Genomic DNA, 16,884 nt, shown 5'->3' with positions numbered 1-16,884 from the left:
GCTTCTCATTGCGGTGGCTTCTCTTGTTGAGGAGCACGGGCCCTAGGGTGCACGGGCTTCAGTAGTTGCAGCACGCGGGCTCAGTAGTTGTGGCTCACAGACTCTAGAGCGCAGGCTCAGTAGTTGTGGCGCACGGGCTTAGTTGCTCCGCGGCATGTGGGATCTTCCGGGACCAGGGCTTGAACCCGTGTCCCCTGCATTGGCAGACGGATTCTTAACCACTGCGCCACCAGGGAAGTCCCTATATATATATTTTTGTGTCTCCACAGTGGTTTGCCCAGTGCTAGCAACTAGGCACTCACAGGTATTCAGTAAACATCTGTCAGATTGAGATTAGCTTTTGCTGTTGAAGGATGATGGATTTGAGGGATAGTTAAGCCATTGATATGAAAAGTATAACACGAGACCTGGGGAATAAAAGCTGAATCTACAAAAGGTTGTGAAATGCCTGGGATTTGGGGAAGACGTATTTTCTTTTATAACAGTTTGTAAATCATGTCCTGGTAGGGCAGAAAAAGAACAGCATAGGGAGTTTGGAGCCTTGGCTTCTGGTCTAGACTGGGACAATTTATTTTATATGGACACGTGGGCCAGGTCTGGAACCAGGTGGCCTCTGGCTTGCAGTAAAAAAGAAGTTTCCTCTTGACTCAGGGGCCCTTTGGAAACTTGTCACCTCTCAGTGACCCTGTGGACAGCTTCCGGTTTCTTCTGATAGGTTTGATCTTGGCCCATAATCCTTAAATAGACACAACTTCCAAGGAAGCCGATTTGCGTTGAACTGAAAGTCAATCGGGCCACTGCAAGAATATGAAATTAGGCCTCCGGGGATGGAAAGGCAGTTATTTTTCAATTATCCACAGGTCAGAGGCAGCAGTGGGGCTGCTCATCTGGAGTCACCCTGAGAAGTGACCCTCTGTCTTGCCTAAGCGTGACCGGAAACTCAGCTGGCCCCGTCTCTGGGTTGCTCTGTCTATCCCCCGACCTCTCACGAGGCTCATTGTCCTGTGTGCGTGCACAGCCCTGGCTCCATCCCCTTCCCAGGCCCTGGCTGAGGGTCCCCCAAGGCTGGTGGCCAACGTGTTCCCTGACCTCAGGAGCTCAGATCTGTAGGCCTTTGTGTCTCTAAGTGTCCACTGCACACAGCAGACACTACAGGAACCATGAGAGGTAGTCTTGTAGGCTACGAAACCCAGCAATAACAAAACCCAGCAAAGGCACAGGCCCTGGGCTAGCTTCATGCTGTTCTGGTGGCAACATGCAGGGGTGTCCTTAAACGCACAGAACCAGGGGTCAGGGTAAGTCCTGCATTATTGCTGGTATCCCACACAGCCTTGTTTCCCCCAGGCCGATTTCTTTCAGCTGTCCTTCGCACTTTCCCCTCAGCGAAGCGCAGGAATCCTTCCCAGCCAAGCTTGATGGGAGTTCCAGGGCAGCCATGGAGCTGTCCTCAAGTGCACAGCCTGAACGCTTCCATTAATTCACAAAACGTTCTCCACGAGGGAGCCAGACAAGCTGCGTTATTATCCTCATCCATCATCTCGCGCTGAAGAAACTGAGGCAGCTGAGGGAGAGGAGGGCTGCCTGAGTTGGCTCATCTAGTGGGATGAGAAGGAGGAGAGAGCAAAGGTGCAGGCAGCCTCTGCTTGGCTCCCTCTGGGGGGCTGGGAGGGGGTAAAGAGGTGAAAGGGTGACCAGCCCACTGGAGGCGCATTTCAAATCAGGCACCACACCAGGGCCGTTTTCTTTTCGGGTCTCTACCTTGAATACATTTTGATTCAATTTGTATGGTCTGGATTAGTGGAAGGGAATGAGGTTTAAAAGAGGTCAGCTCCATTACTCAGTGTTATTAATTATGTTATCGGGCATTAAAATCTCAAAAAACTAGGTAACTAATAAATTTTACATACTGAAAAATCACAGATGGGTCAGGCAAATGGATAAATTCTTAAAAGTATTTAATACCTGTTAAGAGGACAGAATGATAAATTCAACATTGAAAACCAATATCAGATTCGCAATTACAGGCCATTTATCATAACCAACTGCATGGACAGCATCTTACTGTGGGGAGCACCGTGGGATTCATAAGCAGAGACCCGGAACAAGTCCATATGAAACGAGATAAATCTGCTTTCCATATTTGAAACTTATTTCCACTTCCTATCTTTATTGCCAACAATAATGTTATCTTTCAAGAACAAATTGTTACACATTAAACCCATGCATAATGAGCCCAGTTGAGTCAAAAACTTCCCTAAAAAGAGCTTTAAATTATTCCAAATTGGGTTATTAGCTTTAATTCTAATTCCTCTGAGAGGGCCCACCAATCTTATGGTAAGTTTCAGCACTTAACCAGACAGTTCGTTTCCCAAGGTTGGGCCCCAAGGTTCTGGATTTGTTTTCTCCTCCTTCTCTCCACCTCCCCTGAAGAATTAACACTGTCAGGCTAAAGAACAAACACGATAATATTTAACAGAAGTGTTAAACAAATTGCAAGAACATTGCTATATATATATATATATATATATATATATATATATATATATATATATATATATATTTTTTTTTTTTTTTTTTTTTGCGGTACGCGGGCCTTTCACTGTTGTGGCCTCTCCCGTTGCAGAGCACAGGCTCCGGACGCGCAGGCTCAGCGGCCATGGCTCACGGGCCCAGCTGCTCCGCGGCATGGCATGTGGGATCTTCCCGGACCGGGGCACAAAGCTGTGTCCCCTGCATCGGCAGGCGGACTCTTAACCACTGCGCCACCAGGCAAGCCCCTATATTTTTGATTTTAAGATGAGTGATTCTGCTTTCTTTGAATCTTTGAGTAAATGGAATGATTTGAATTCAGACCTTTGCATGTCATGGCCATGACACCAGCTAGGTCCATGTTTTGACATCTACATGTTCTGAGATCAAGTGGCAGGGAGATGATTTGGCTGTGACATCTCTCATTTCACCTACTGCCCAGGCTGACCCAGCTTACAAGACTCCAGTCAAGACATAGGATGGAAAAAAAAAAAAGACACAGGATGGATTTTTTTAAACTTAATTTTTTCCTGATTTCAAGAGTGAGGTGCTCAAATGTAGAAAATTTGGAATGTGGGGAAGAAAATCCTAACCTCCTCATAGAGGTCACTGCCTAATTACATTTTGGCATGTGTCTTCCACCGTGTTTTTGTTTTTGTTTTGCTGTGCATTTTTTCTTTACACAGTTCAGATTATATATACACAATTTTCTATCCTATGCCATCATAATTTTTCTGGTTATATAATACTCCATTTTATAATGAACCCTTTCCCTAATGCTGGGCACTTAGGTTGCTTCCAACTTTTCTCCATTATAAATAACATTGCAATAATCATCTTTGTACATGCATATTTGGGTGAATTTCTAATGATCTCTTTAAGATTTCTTCCCAGAAATCTCATTGCTGGGTTAAAGAGTGTGAACATTTTATGATTTTTTGATATATACTAAGGCTAAAAAGAGAATTTTATGTAAACCCCTCATTCCTGAATTTTTTAATTGATTGTACAAGTTGCAGCCTAGAGGTTAAAATCATGGATTTTGAATTCAGATCCATCTGCATTCAAGTTCCAGGTCTGTTACAGACTAACTGGGAGACTCAACCATTCAGAACCTCTATTGTGGATTTCCCTGGTGGCGCAGTGGTTAAGAATCTGCCTGCCAATGCAGGGAACACAGGTTTGAGCCCTCGTCTGGGAAGATCTCACATGCTGCGGAGCAATTAAGCCCGTGCTCCACAACTACTGAGCCTGTGCTCTAGAACCCACGAGCCACAACTACTGAGCCCATGTGCCACAACTACTGAAGCCCATGCACCTAGAACCCTTGCTCCACAACAAGAGAAGCCACTGCAATGAGAAGCCCATGCACCACAACAAAGAGTAGCCCCTGCTCACCGCAACTAGAGAAAGCCTGCGGGCAGCAACGAAGACCCAACATGGGCAAAAAATAAATAAATTAAAAAAAAAAAAAAGAATTGATGTTGTAGGAAAGAAGGAGGGTATTTAAAAAAAAAAAGAAAACCTCTATTGCCACATCCGTAAAATGGGAATCATGATACCTACATCTCAGGGTTGTTGTTGAAGAGAAAATGTGACAGTGGTTATCAGGTGCTTAGCACAGCACCCCCTGACACACAGTAAGTATTCCATAAAAGGCAGATGGTATTGGTCTTTATTCAGTTTTTGGTGACAGAATATTTTATGTAATTTTTTTAGCAAAATCGTACGATAATTAAAAATTTTTTTCTAAGTTGAAGTCTAGTTGACTTACAATGTTGTGTTAGTTTCAGGTGTTCAGCAAAGTGATTCAGTTATACGTATATATAATATATGTCTTTATAACATGTGTACATAAAGGTGTCATATAATTTTAAAACATTTGAGCTTTAATAATAGTCTCCATTATCTGCAGAATAAAATTCTAACTTATTGTTGGTCAATATCAGATCCTGTCTCACCTTCCCCACCTTTTTCTCTCCTTTCCCCTGCAGTTGGCGTTTGTCCCAGCTGCCTATGAGAAGCATCCTTCATGACTGCGCCAAATGCCTTCGATCCCTGTGCCCCTGTCACTTCTCTCTCTAGCCTGTCCTTTCCATTCTCTTCACTGTTTATCAAACTCTACTCATGGATTTAGGCTCAGCTTAGGCTCACCACTTCCCCCAAACCTTCCCAGATACCTCCCCAGGCAAGATGCATATGTTTGTCCTCTGTGCTCCCGTGTACCTGGGTTGCAGAATATCTATCTCATGTGTTACAGAAGGTAGGGTGTGTTTCAGCCTCTCCCACTAAACTGGGAGCTCTATAAAGGTCAAGATCACATCTTATTAATCTTGGTTTTCTTTAGCGCCTACTACAGTGCCTGACACAATACAAGGACTCAATAAAAGTTTGTTAAATGTAGCATAGGTAGTGGGTTTGATCAAAGAAAGCCATGAATGGAATTTAAAGGCAAATTGAATTTCAACTGAATTGATAGTTGGTTGGATTTTAATTTTTTATTTGCCATGGGATCTTAAGTACAAATGCATTTTGTTCTATTGTGGAGCGTTTTTTAGGCCTTGAAGTACTTACTGCTATTTGCAAATCATTTCCAGGCAAATTATTGAGATTTTAAAATGTACAAGGAATTTCAGTGGACCCTGTATAAACATATATCAGAATATCTCATGGGAGGGTACAGAATGTGTTCATTATGTGGGTGGGGACACGGAAGCCCAGGAAAGAGAGACAATTGAGTTATTAGGGCCTGAATTTCCTGCCTAAACTTAAATAATATTATGGTTAAAGCTGAAATTTAAAACAGCCTTCATATTGACTCCACATACCACTTGACTAGCCTGGTAAAGTATCTGGGTTGTGCCTAATTGACGAGGACTATCGTTATCATTATTTTTGTCTGTTTGCTCAGTGCTGGCTCTCCAGTACCTAGACGGTGCTTGGCACATTGTAGGTCCTCAATCAGTATTTGCCAAATGACCAAATGAATCAGCAATCACATTTGGTATGACCCAATCTGCAGCCGCTTGTGGGGGGTTGTTTAGTTCAACCTGACAAATCTTTATAGAGTGCCTTCAGACACTTTGCCACTTTATAGAGTGCCTTCAGACACTTCAGAGAGTATGAAGATGAATAGCATACGGTTCCTGTCTTCATGATCTCAAAGTCCAGTATGGAAAGCAGACACGTAACAGATAAATGCAGTCTGCTAAGGTTAGTGGTAAGAGAGGCCTATGTACACGGTGACAGGAAACCCAGAGGAAGGGTGCTCCATCCAGCCCAGGTGCTTCAAGGAAGACTTCCTAGGGGAGGTCATGCCTGAGTTGCCTTGCTGGATGACAAGAGTGAGGCTGAAGAAAGATGGAAGGACATTCCAAACAGAGGAGATGTCACTAGGAAAGATAAAGGTATGACATCTCATTCATGAATCCATCCCATCAACGTTCACTGATGGCATATTATGTTCCAGGTGTCGTTCTAGGTGCTGGATATATGGTGGCAAACAAAACAAAGTCCCTTTCCTGGCGGACCTTGTGTTCTACTGGACACAGGGGCCACAGGCCTTTCAGCATTGCTGGAGGACCCAGTGCAGAGCAGGGAGCGATGGTGGAGGAAGCTGAAGAGGAGGTGGGCAGTTTGTTTTACGTGGGAGAGTTGAGTTGATACCCTACGTACTTCCACAAAGGATCTGAGGCACATAAAAAGCTAAGGATTTGCCAAATCAAACTACCACTGGGCAGGAATCCCAGACTCCGTCCTGAGGAGGAGATTCTTCTGCTTCCCCCCGAGGCTCTTGGTTGCTGCAGGGAGACTGCCAACACTGCTGGAGAAAAGAGGCTGCTTCTGGACCCTGTGTACTCCTAGAAATCCCCCTGGGTTGATTCAGTTGACTCAAAGCTGTGAGTGGAGAGCCTGGTACATAGTGAGAACTTCATAAATGTTTGTTGAATGAAAACATGAGGGTGATGACTTTATCTGTAAAATAAAGGAGTGGCTAATCCCTCTGAGCTTTGACTTCAGCCTAAGAATGAGCAGCATTATGAACATCCTGGAAAGTAAGATGGTTCCTGTACCAACACCCTGCTCAATTTAAGTCAAAGGATAAAATGTCACAAGTAAAACCATGTGCCTGGGCTTCCCTGGTGGCGCAGTGGTTAAGAATCTGCCTGCCAATGCAAGGGACACGGGTTCGAGCCCTGGTCAGGGAAGATCCCACATGCCGCGGAGCAACTAAGCCCGTGCGCCACAACTACTGAGCCTGCACTCTAGAGCCCACAGGCCACAACTACTGAGCCCACGTGCCCTAACTACTGAAGCTTGTGCACCTAGAGCCCGAGCTCCGAAACAGGAGAAGCCACGACAATGAGAAGCCCGCACACTGCAGTGAAGAGTAGCCCCTGCTCACTGCAACTAGAGAAAGCCCGTGCACAGCAACAAAGACGCAACACAGCCAAAAAATTAAAAATAAATAAATAACTAAATTTATAAAAAAAATATATGCCTTTATTTCCAAGTTCAACCAGCCATTCACCCATCCAAGTTTTACCATCCATGCATCCATGCAACATGGCTAGGCACTGTGCAAGACACTGGAGATATTGAAATGACTTTATGGAATTCATCATTCAGTTCACCACTGTCAAATGACAGTGAGAAGAGTGCTAATTGAAGTAGGTAAACAGGTAGGGTGAGGGGGCCAAGGAAGGCCTTGTCAATGAGCAGACTTTTAATGGATGAGCCTGGAGTTTGCCAAGCTTGAGAGAAGATGGGAAGGGCGTTCAGGTTCTGAGAACAGCAGAAATAAAACCAGGGGGTTCAGAACACTGTATTGACTTCGGGACCTGCAGTAAACTGGTGCGGCTACCAGGTAGGATGTAATGGTTGACAGATTATTGAAGATGGGGAGAGGGGGGGATGTGTTTAGAGGTATAGTTTCCCCAATTAACTGTTGCAAATAAAATTTAAAAATGCTGTAGTATCGAAGAAATATGCCGACATTGACTTGAGTCAGAGGTTTACTCTCCACCAAATGGTTTTATTGTCATTACTATTCTTTTGGAAGCATTTATTTAGGTTTACTTTGGACCCCAAATCAAAGCAAATCAGAATATGACAAGCGTGTGTGGATGAGATGAGTTATTTGATGAAGAATGCGTTTGCTCCCTTTTGTAAGCAGTTTATATCCTGCTGGGCTGCAGACTGCTGTGGTATAGGAGCTATTTCCAATGATTTAAATTTGACCCCTAACAAACCACATTTTATAATGACTTTTTACCCAGATAGCATCCATGATATAACTGTAACTTATGTGAAATCTGTACATATGGGTATATTAAGTTCATTCGTTGATTTCCAGAATCTCAAATCCTCCGAGGATTTTCCCGAATCTCCATGATGCCTCAGAAGGCCTCGTTTTGCATCCGATCCTTTTACTGCAATAAAAAAGAATCAGAAATTCATGTTGCTTGTCTCCATTGCACAAAGAAGAGTTCCCTCTCTTGGACAAATTGGTCTTGGGTAAAGTATGCCACATAAATTGCTTCCAGATCATCTTGTGCCTGTGGAAGGACTAAGGGCTTGAGACAAGATGCATTTCACAGCATCATATTTGGTCTCTTTTCCTGGTAAACATGGAGGAAAGAGAACAAGAGGCCCAATCCGAGTTTGCCTGGATGCAAGAAAATCTGGTGTCTAAATGCCACATTTCTTGGGACTGTATAATAATCTATAATAGTGGAGCATCATAACAAATAGTGTAACAATTTCATGATGATAACCTATACTTTCAAGAAACCCATGAAATGTAGAATTCAGAGATCTCCAGCACTAGCCTCTGAGAACGATTCACAAACTCAGTTCTCGATTCAAAGAGATTGGCACTTCTGACGTTTATGCGTAAATAGATCTCAACCAATCTCATTAAATATTCAATCCATATTCAAAGTTATTAAATATTGAACATGATTTAATAAATACAACCAAGTTAATCAAGACTTCGATTGGTGGTTGTGGGTTCATAAAAAGCTTGTGAAAGAGTCATTCCACTTGAGTTTTTCCTGATCCTCTGTCTCCCTCCCCTGTCTTTAAGTGAGTGTAGGAATTGTATTATATGTGCACGTAGGCGTTTTTTGGGCTGTGTTGGTGTATATGTAGGAGTGTTGGGTTGCTATCTCTTACAAATTTGTGTCCTGGGCAGGGTTGCTGTGTGTGGGCATATTTGAGGATGTGCTGGGTGTACTGTGTTAGTGTGTGTTATGTGAGCAGATGTAGCACTGGTGAATTGCCTTAGATTCTGCCTGCTCCACAGTTTCTTCTTTGCACCTTGTCAATGGCTAGGACCCAGGGATCCCACAGTTCCCTCTAATTCTTTGGAAGTACCCAAAGATTGCTTTTTCTCACGGTTGTGCAGGGGTAGAGTTGGCCCTTTGCTTGCCTTACCCTAGTCCCAGCCCTGCAGTGAGAGACACTATAGCATCAAGGATAGAGCTTTGAAAAGGCTGGAGTTCAAATTTGGGTTTTGTCACTTTATAGCTATGTGGCCTTGGGTAAGTTACCTCTTGGACCCTCAGTTAACCCTTTTGGAAAGGGGGATAATAATGCCTGCTGTATAGCATTGTTGGGAGTTTTAAATGAGATCATGTATAGGCCTTATTAATAAATTGTAAATATTTTACTTATTCTTTTTACAAGGCAAGGCCCAATGTGAGGCTTCGTAATAGACATGAAGGTAAATAAGACCCCAAATCTTAGAGTCTGGTGGAAAGAAAGACATTTTCTCAAGTGCTCTAATATGTCAGGTGTCACTTGAGGAGTTTAAAAGACCCTGCAAGGGCTTCCCTGGTGGCACAGTGGTTGAGAGTCCGCCTGCCGATGCAGGGGATACGGGTTCGTGCCCCGGTCCGGGAAGATCCCACGTGCCATGGAGCGGCTGGGCCCATGAGCCATGGCTGCTGGGCCTGTGCGTCCGGAGCCTGTGCTCTGCAGTGGGAGGGGCCACAGCAGTGAGAGGCCCGCATACCGCAAAAAAACTAAATAAATAAAAAATAAAATAAAAGACCCTGCAAGTTCCAAAAATCTTTCCACCACTCACAGATTCTAGCCATCCCTGGCATGTGTTGGGTGTTCCTCCCTGGGACTTTGAGCCAGAGCTCTGCAGAAAGAGGGAGGGGAAAAGGGGGATCCCTCAGCAAGGAAAGGAGAGAGAGGGAAGGAAAACGAAGGGAATTTCCTGCACACTTGAGCAAGGAAAACGTGTGGACTATCATGGTCTGAGCCTGGACATTCTGCCCAGCAACGTAGCCTTCTGACAATCTACTTCTGAGAAGGAGGAGGTCTTCCTACCTTGGTCACCAGAGTTTTGGCCTCCTCACCTCCCACCCCTGTCCAGGCTGAAGTGTGCAGAGGTGGAAATGGAACTGGGTTTCAGATGCCACCCCCCTGGAGAAGATACACTCTGGAGCCCCGTAGAAAAAAGCATTAGAGAGGCTGAGAGGAGAAGGTAGAGGGTGGGAGCCAGGGCTATGAAGTTAATTCTGCTTGGGCTCTTCTTGCTTTCTGTGTGACCCTCAGCTAGGGAATTCTCTCTGAGCCTTGGTTTCCTCCAAGAGATGAGGATGATAGCAGTGCTTACCTCATTATTTTTCCCATTTTGCAGATGAGAACACGGAGGCATAAATGAAGTCACCCACTCAAGGTCACATAGCTAACAAGTGACAAGACCAGGATTTGAACTCAAGCAGATGCTTCCAGGGCTCCTGCTCTCAATCACCTCACTCGACTCCTCTGTTTTAACGTCTTCCTGCTCGGTTAGAGTGTAAGCTTTCAGAGATCAGGGCTTATAGCTTAGAATAGTGGACTTTAGTCTCCAGTTATACCTTCAGATGATTAGAGCGGTCCTAGATGTTGTCATAACTCCAAAATAAACTTGTTGCAGTTGGGTTGAATATTATACAGCAATAGGATGTACAGAGCAGTGCTTCCCATAAGCGGGCTCTCAGGGACTGGCAAACGAATGATGGATGGTGGGCTCCAGCGTCACCTGGAGCTGACCCTCAAAGATATTTGCTAAAAGTGTTCCTGGCTCTGTTGGGACATGTGTCCTTGGAGGCCTGCCAGCTGGGTGGAGAAGGTGTAGCTTTATAGATCCGTGTGGCTTTTTAGAGTATGACAGAAAACCAGGCAATCCTCAGCCCCGCGTGGAGGGGGCCAGCAACACTCAGCCACGCAATTCACACCTGGCAGCATGGGAGTGTGTGAGAGAGAGACCGGGAAGTGGGTTGCTTCCCATGCATTTGCTTGCTGAGTGGGGGGCAATGGTTATCCAGGAAGAACTGCCCACCTCCCCAAACCTGTTAGAACTGAAGTTTGAGAAGGTGGGAGTTGCAACTCATAATCCAAAAGGGAATGTGAGGATGAAGAAAAGATATTCAAAAACCTATCTTGTATTATATTAGTTGCTAACAGTTATCCCGCGCTACTACGTGTAATATTTCCTCACAGGGCTCACAGTAATGTTATCATTCCCATTTTACTGATAGGGAAACTGAAGCTGGAGAGGTTAAGTGGCTGTCCAGTGTCATAATTAGTAAGTGGTGGAGCAGGAATACAAACCGAGAAAGTTAGAACCCATTCTCTTAACCTTTAGCATCTCTGATACCCACAAACTGCATTGCCTGAGAGCTGGAGAAACCCTTAGAGAACATCTATTTCAGCCTCTTCAGAGTCAGGTGGGGAAACGAAAGGCCAGAGAGGGGCAGCGATGGACCAAGGTGACACAGGTGGTTGGTGATAGCCCTAAGATTTGACTGCACGACCCAGAGAGTGAGCATCTCCTTGAATTTTGTGCCCTAGGTGTGTCTCACTGGCTTCAACCTGGCCCCAGTCCTGACCAGACTCTTCTTCTGGTTGTGTGGTGTGAACAACAGAGGCCGAGGCATGGGTTTAATTATTTGATTTGATGTCCCAAGGCAGGTAACTCGGTGTGATATTTGTGTGGGGTTTTGTCAATATCCCAAGGTAGGTTTCTACCCAGGGGCTGGATGGAGGGTCTGCTTCTGGTTGGTACCACGGAAGGGACAGTACTGAAGGGGAACAAACTCTGGCCTCAGCAATTAGGGATGAAACTAGGAGAATCATGATCCTGTCTTGACAAAGCAGAGCTGCAGAACGGGGTCCATGGGAACCGGAACCCTACACCTCTCCTCTGGATCCCACTGGGCTGAAATGGGGAAGTGCCAGGAAAAACTTCTAGGGGTGGGACTTACCCCATCAGACCCAGAATGAAGTCCATTATCAGTGGTTGAACTGAGAGGGTTAGGTGCTCAGACACATGTACAGACATGCATTTCCCAAAGCCTCAGACAATGTGTCTGCTTTATTCACAAAATAATTATTCTCCTGAGGTGTGTACAGCACCTTTTCCAAGTCTGGGCCTTCCTGCTGTCATTGTAGTTCAAGGAGAAAAGGAGACAAACCACACAAGCAAAGCACCCTGCTGCTACTCCATCCCTGATAAGCAGTAGTCGGTAAGTCCCTCATTGCTTGGAGGAGTGCGGGTGGGAAGAAGGGGTTCCCTTTGTTACTTCCAAGCCAGGTGCCCCCTTCTGCCTGGCTCAGACCCCCTAAGAATATTGTGCGGGCAGTGGAGTGGCGTAAGGTTCTGTTGGAGGGAGAAGGCTTCCTCCTGGTGGCCCTGGGAGCTTGGGGCTGGGGCCAGGCAGAGAGGCTGGAAGCAGTGGATGGGCCTCTGTCAGCGGAGGAGTCCTTCCCAGGCTGCGAGGAGCAGTGATGGTCTAGGCCTTGCCTCTGGAGTAGACTTCAGCAAGGCAAGTCCCTGCTCTCTGCTCTCAGGGCCTCAGTTTCCTCATCTTACCCGGCATGGCTCAGCTGGCCTAGAGGCCTGACAGTCTGAGTTCCCGGCCTTCTTGCCCGCCCCCTGCCCAGCTGTTTCTCAAGCCCTCGTCTCCAACCCTGGCTCGTCCGTCTCCCTCCTTCCTCAGCCTGTCACCAGCACGGCCCGGGGGCTCCCCCGGTCCTCCTGACCCCCGGGGGGATCGCCAGACCGGACCTGGGAGACGGAGGCGGAACGCAGGCCACTCTGACCCACCCGAGGGAGAGGGGGAGTAGGGATGAGAGAGGAGGGCAGACACAGGAGAAGGTTAAAAGGAGGAGAAAATAGCGAAAAGAGATAGAAAGGGGCAAGAGAGAGAAAGGAGGAAACGGAGAGAGACGAGGGAATGAACGTAAAGTTGGGGGGTGGTGGTGGAGGGAGGTGAGAAGAGGGACTGGGAAAGGTTCAGAGAAAAAGGAAACCAAAGGAAGGCTGGAGGGAGACACGGAAAGAGGAAAAAGAACAAGCGAGCGAGAGCGAGAAAGCAGGGTCTGAAAGGACCGAAGAGGGAGAAGGAGAAAAAAAAAGAGGCGGTGGGTGGGGGGAGAGAACGGAGCGAGGGAGCCACGAGCAGGGAGGAGGGAGGCTGGGAGGGAAGGAGAGAGGGAGGGGCCGAGGGACGAAGCGGGTGGGGGCTGGCTCGGCGGCGGCGGCGGCAGCGGCAGCATCCGCGGCTCCAGCCGCGCGCCGGCTCGCTCACTCTCTCGCGGTGCGCGGTGTCCGCCGCCCGCCGCCCGGCTCTGGGCTGCCCGCTCGCTGCTCTGGCTCCTGGTCCGGCGCGGCTCAGGCTCCGGAGGACAGGACCACGACTGGCCGACTGAGCCCCGGGCGGGCCGCGAAGCAGGTAGGTGGCTGGGCGGGGACGGCAGGGATGCGGAGCCTCGGAGCGCTGTGGGCACAGGGGGACGGGGTTTGGGGGTTTTGGTCCCGGGGAAGGGTCTTTGCATCCCCGCGACTAACTTTACACCAGCCCCGTGGATTCCCGCTGCCCTGCCGGGGTCCGGGCTGCGGAAGCCGAGTTTGGCGCGGGAGGAGGTGAGTGCCGGTAGAACGCCAGGGGTCGGGGCAGGATGTGGAGCGCCCTGGCGTGGGCAGGCGCGGACTCCCTGGCCTCAGTCCGGACGCAGCGCCCGCGGCGAGGGAAAACCCGAGCGCAGCGGCGCGGCGCGGTTGTCTCAGGGAGGGCGCCCGACCTCCTCTGAGTCTGGGGACTCCCACCCCCGAGCCGCCCCGAGACGCCCGGGAGAGCCGGGGTCCGGGCGTAGAGGCTGCGAGGCGCGGCCAGGTCCCCTGAGGTGGCCAGCGGTGCGCCTAGCTGCCGCTGAGCCCCGGGCGGTACCATGTGCACTTTTGCCTTTTGGAGGCGCGAAACGGAACGTATACCCCTTTCCTGTCTTTCTCATCCAGTCGTCCCGACTCTAAGGGGAAGTCCGAGTCGACTCCCCGGACGTCCCTCCTGCCCTCGGCGGCGACCCCAGCTCCCGAAGTTAAGAGAAGCTAGTCACTCCCAGTGCGCGCCTGGAGCGCGGTTCCGAAGTTCCCAAGTTCTCGCCTAGTCCTGGGCGGTGGTGTTGGAGGTGGGGCGGGTGGTGGTTGTGGTCCCTTGGAGCAGCAGAACGCAGCCGCCTTCCTCCTGCGCTTGGTTTATTTTCCTTATTTGTTTGAAAAAACACGACGAAAAATACGCAAAATCGTTCCTCGAGGGAGTCAAGGTCTGTGAGTGGGACGGAGCCGTCACCCGACCGGAACCTGGGTGGCTCCGCTTCAGGATCTCCCGCTCCGTACCGTCCTCCCCCCCCACCCCACGGGGACGCAAAGAGCAAGGCCTCCAGCAGGTTGGAGGAGGCCTTTAGGTGGTTTGGGCTCCGGGCCATCTCTGCTCGCTCAGGCCATGGTACTCGTGCGCGAGCATCAGCGCCCCTTCCACGCTCTGCCGGGAAAGTAGGGGTGTCGGCAAGCGAAGGCTGGCCGGGTGTTTCGCAGCCTGCTGGGGGCACGTGTCCTCTCGTTCCCGGAGTCCGGGAGGCCGGACTTAACTCGGTGCGGCTTCCGCGGAGGTCGCGGGACCCTGGCTTCGCAGCCCGCTTTGTTGGAGTGCTGTTGGAGAGGTTCTTTTGAAGGGTTTAGAGCAGCTTTAGTGGGACCGAGAGTTGGGGGCTTTGCGGAGAGGGTCCCTCGGCCCTTGTCCCCTGACAGTTGGGCGGGGTCCCCGCAGGGCGTCGAATCGACCGTCTACAGACACTCCATCTTCAGCTCCTTTGGCGGGTTTTTCCCTGGTTGCACATCACGCACCAGCTCTCTCCTTAGATCATATGCTGTTTAAGCCGCTAGAAATTCCAGGTCCGCGACTGCAGTCTCCACCTCTTCCTCCCAACTCACAGATCAGCAAACGGAGGCACAGAGAAGTGAAAGGATTCGCTTAGAGCTAGTTAAGGGTGTGAGGGAATGTAAACCAGGTCTCCTGCCTCCTAGTTCAGGGCTTTTTTTCTAGTACTCTGTGCTGTCCTTACCACTTTCTCAGCACAGGGCAAGTGTTCCCAGCCAGGCCACTGTAAGGCCTTTGGAGGCTGCAGGACTGGGTGTGTGTGAGGTTAGAGGTCGAGGACTGGTCTCTTGTCAGGTGCTGTGCTGTGATCATCCCCCAGGATAAATCACTTAGGTGACAGTTGGTTACATATCTATCCTGCCCCTGCACTGAAGTCTGGGGGTAAAGGAAACCCTTAAGACTCGGCCCAGCCCCATAAAGTACAGTCCACAGGGAAAGAGCAGCCTCTGTTTTGTAGTCAAGGAAGGCTTCCCAGGTGAAATCACTATTTGGAGGGGGCAGGATTAGGGATAGCACCTGGAGAAGGGATGATTTGGAATTGAGTCTTGGGTAGATTTCTAATTGAGGGAGAAGGATCATGGGGCATGAGGCTTGAGTCCTAAGAGGTTAGAAAAGCTCTCCTTAAGTGTCTGGTCAAAAGACAGTAGAGTCAGCACCAATGAGAATTTGGCCTTTGAGTGAGAAGCATGAGGGCAGCTAGAAGACCCAGCTGCTTAGAACTCAAGCTCAGAAGCTGTGGTCAGTGCCTGATCACCCTTCAGCTCCGGCCCCTCCCTGCACAAGGATCCTAATATCAAAAAACAAAACAACAAAACAAAACCAAAAAAAAAAAAAAAGAAAACCCCAAAACAAAAATCCCAACCCTGGCCCAGAGGTCTTCTAGTTCCTAATTCAGGGTGAGAAATTGGCTGGGTAGTCAGCACTCTATGAGCCAAGCGTTGTGGCTCCAGCTGGGAAATATTCAGGCTCTTGCTTCTCCTTTTCCCTTTTCTCCTTCTTCCCTGGGGTTTCAAATAGTTTCTTTGCCCCTTTCCAAACATAACTTCTAGATGCTTGAAGGTTTGGGGCCTACAGTTGGACTTAGTATGGTCAGGGCATTTAACGTGCTAGGAATATTTAGTCAACAAACAGTTCTTGAGCTCCTACTTTGTGCCAGGCACTGGCCTAGGCCTTGGGAGACAGCCGTGAGCCAGTCAGTCAGAGTCCCATACCTCGTGATGCTGACATTCTAGGCGTCATCCTCCACAGGCTTAAAGTCTAGTTGTAGAGTGGAGGCAAACACACAAAAGATGTCTGAAGAAGTGCTGAAATGGGACAATGTAAAAAAAATTAGTCCTGAGCCTCCCCTCTAGTGGTTCAAGGCTCTGAGGTGAAAAGGCTTGAAGCTACTGACTAGGAGATTTGGAGATTCTGTGGGCTTCCATGACCCCGGCTCCTGGTTGCCAAGGGTAACCCAGAGGCAGCTGCAATGATGACCTTAGATGTGGCATTGGAGGACCGCTCTGCAGAGCTTCTGCCAGTCAGAGTATTGCGGGAGGGAGCTGGTGAGTATTGGCAACTGTGATCTTGCTATCCATAGAGACTGGTGCCAGGTAACCATGTACCTGTCAAATTCCAGCATCCACAGCTTCTTGGTGAACGCTGCAGCCCCACTGTATACAGATGGGTAAATGGGGCCCTGACTGCAGATTGAGACAGCTCTGCAGAAAGGAGCCCAGGCCCTGTAGCGTCCAGGTATCCCTGATCCCTGATTCAATTTAAAATAATGCTCTTTCCTTCCTGTTTTGTAGACCAGTGCTTCTCAGACTTCAATGTGGAAGGCTTGTTTAAACACAGATTGCTGTGCTCCACCCCCAGAATTTTTGACTCAAAGAGTCCGGAGTGGGCCCAGTAATTTGAATTTTTAACAAGTTCCCGGGTGATGCTAATGCTCTTGGCCCCGGACCCCCGCAATGAGAGAACCACTGTGTTAGAACAAGGGAAAGTGAGTGATTTTCTTGAGATTATGCAATGAGGGAGCCTGGAACAAAGGCTGTGATTGAACTCTAGGAACTCCCAGAATTCACCTATGCATGATCCCCTCTCCTTTACCTCCCAGGAGGCCACAGAATTAAAAGAATACTTTATCTTCATCAGTACA

General features: G+C 48.5%; 1 protein-coding gene across 12 annotated transcripts in view; it reads left to right on the top strand.

Moving 5' to 3' along the window:
- MEGF11 (multiple EGF like domains 11) overlaps positions 1–16,884 on the top strand; it is a 439,586-nt gene that overhangs the window by 47,339 nt on the left and 375,363 nt on the right. The window contains exon 1 of one of the 12 annotated variants that reach the window (XM_073801149.1): positions 13,107–13,262. The exons of the other annotated variants lie outside the window; for them this stretch is intronic. The gene's annotated coding sequence lies outside the window, so the exon portion shown is untranslated. Of the gene's footprint in view, positions 1–13,106; positions 13,263–16,884 lie in introns of those variants that run through there. 12 annotated transcript variants of the gene reach the window in all.

The sequence above is a fragment of the Tursiops truncatus genome, chromosome 2 (genome assembly GCF_011762595.2).
Source record: "Tursiops truncatus isolate mTurTru1 chromosome 2, mTurTru1.mat.Y, whole genome shotgun sequence".
In the NCBI taxonomy this organism is placed as follows: Eukaryota; Metazoa; Chordata; class Mammalia; order Artiodactyla; family Delphinidae; genus Tursiops; species Tursiops truncatus.
This window is presented reverse-complemented; position numbering and strand designations above follow the sequence as displayed.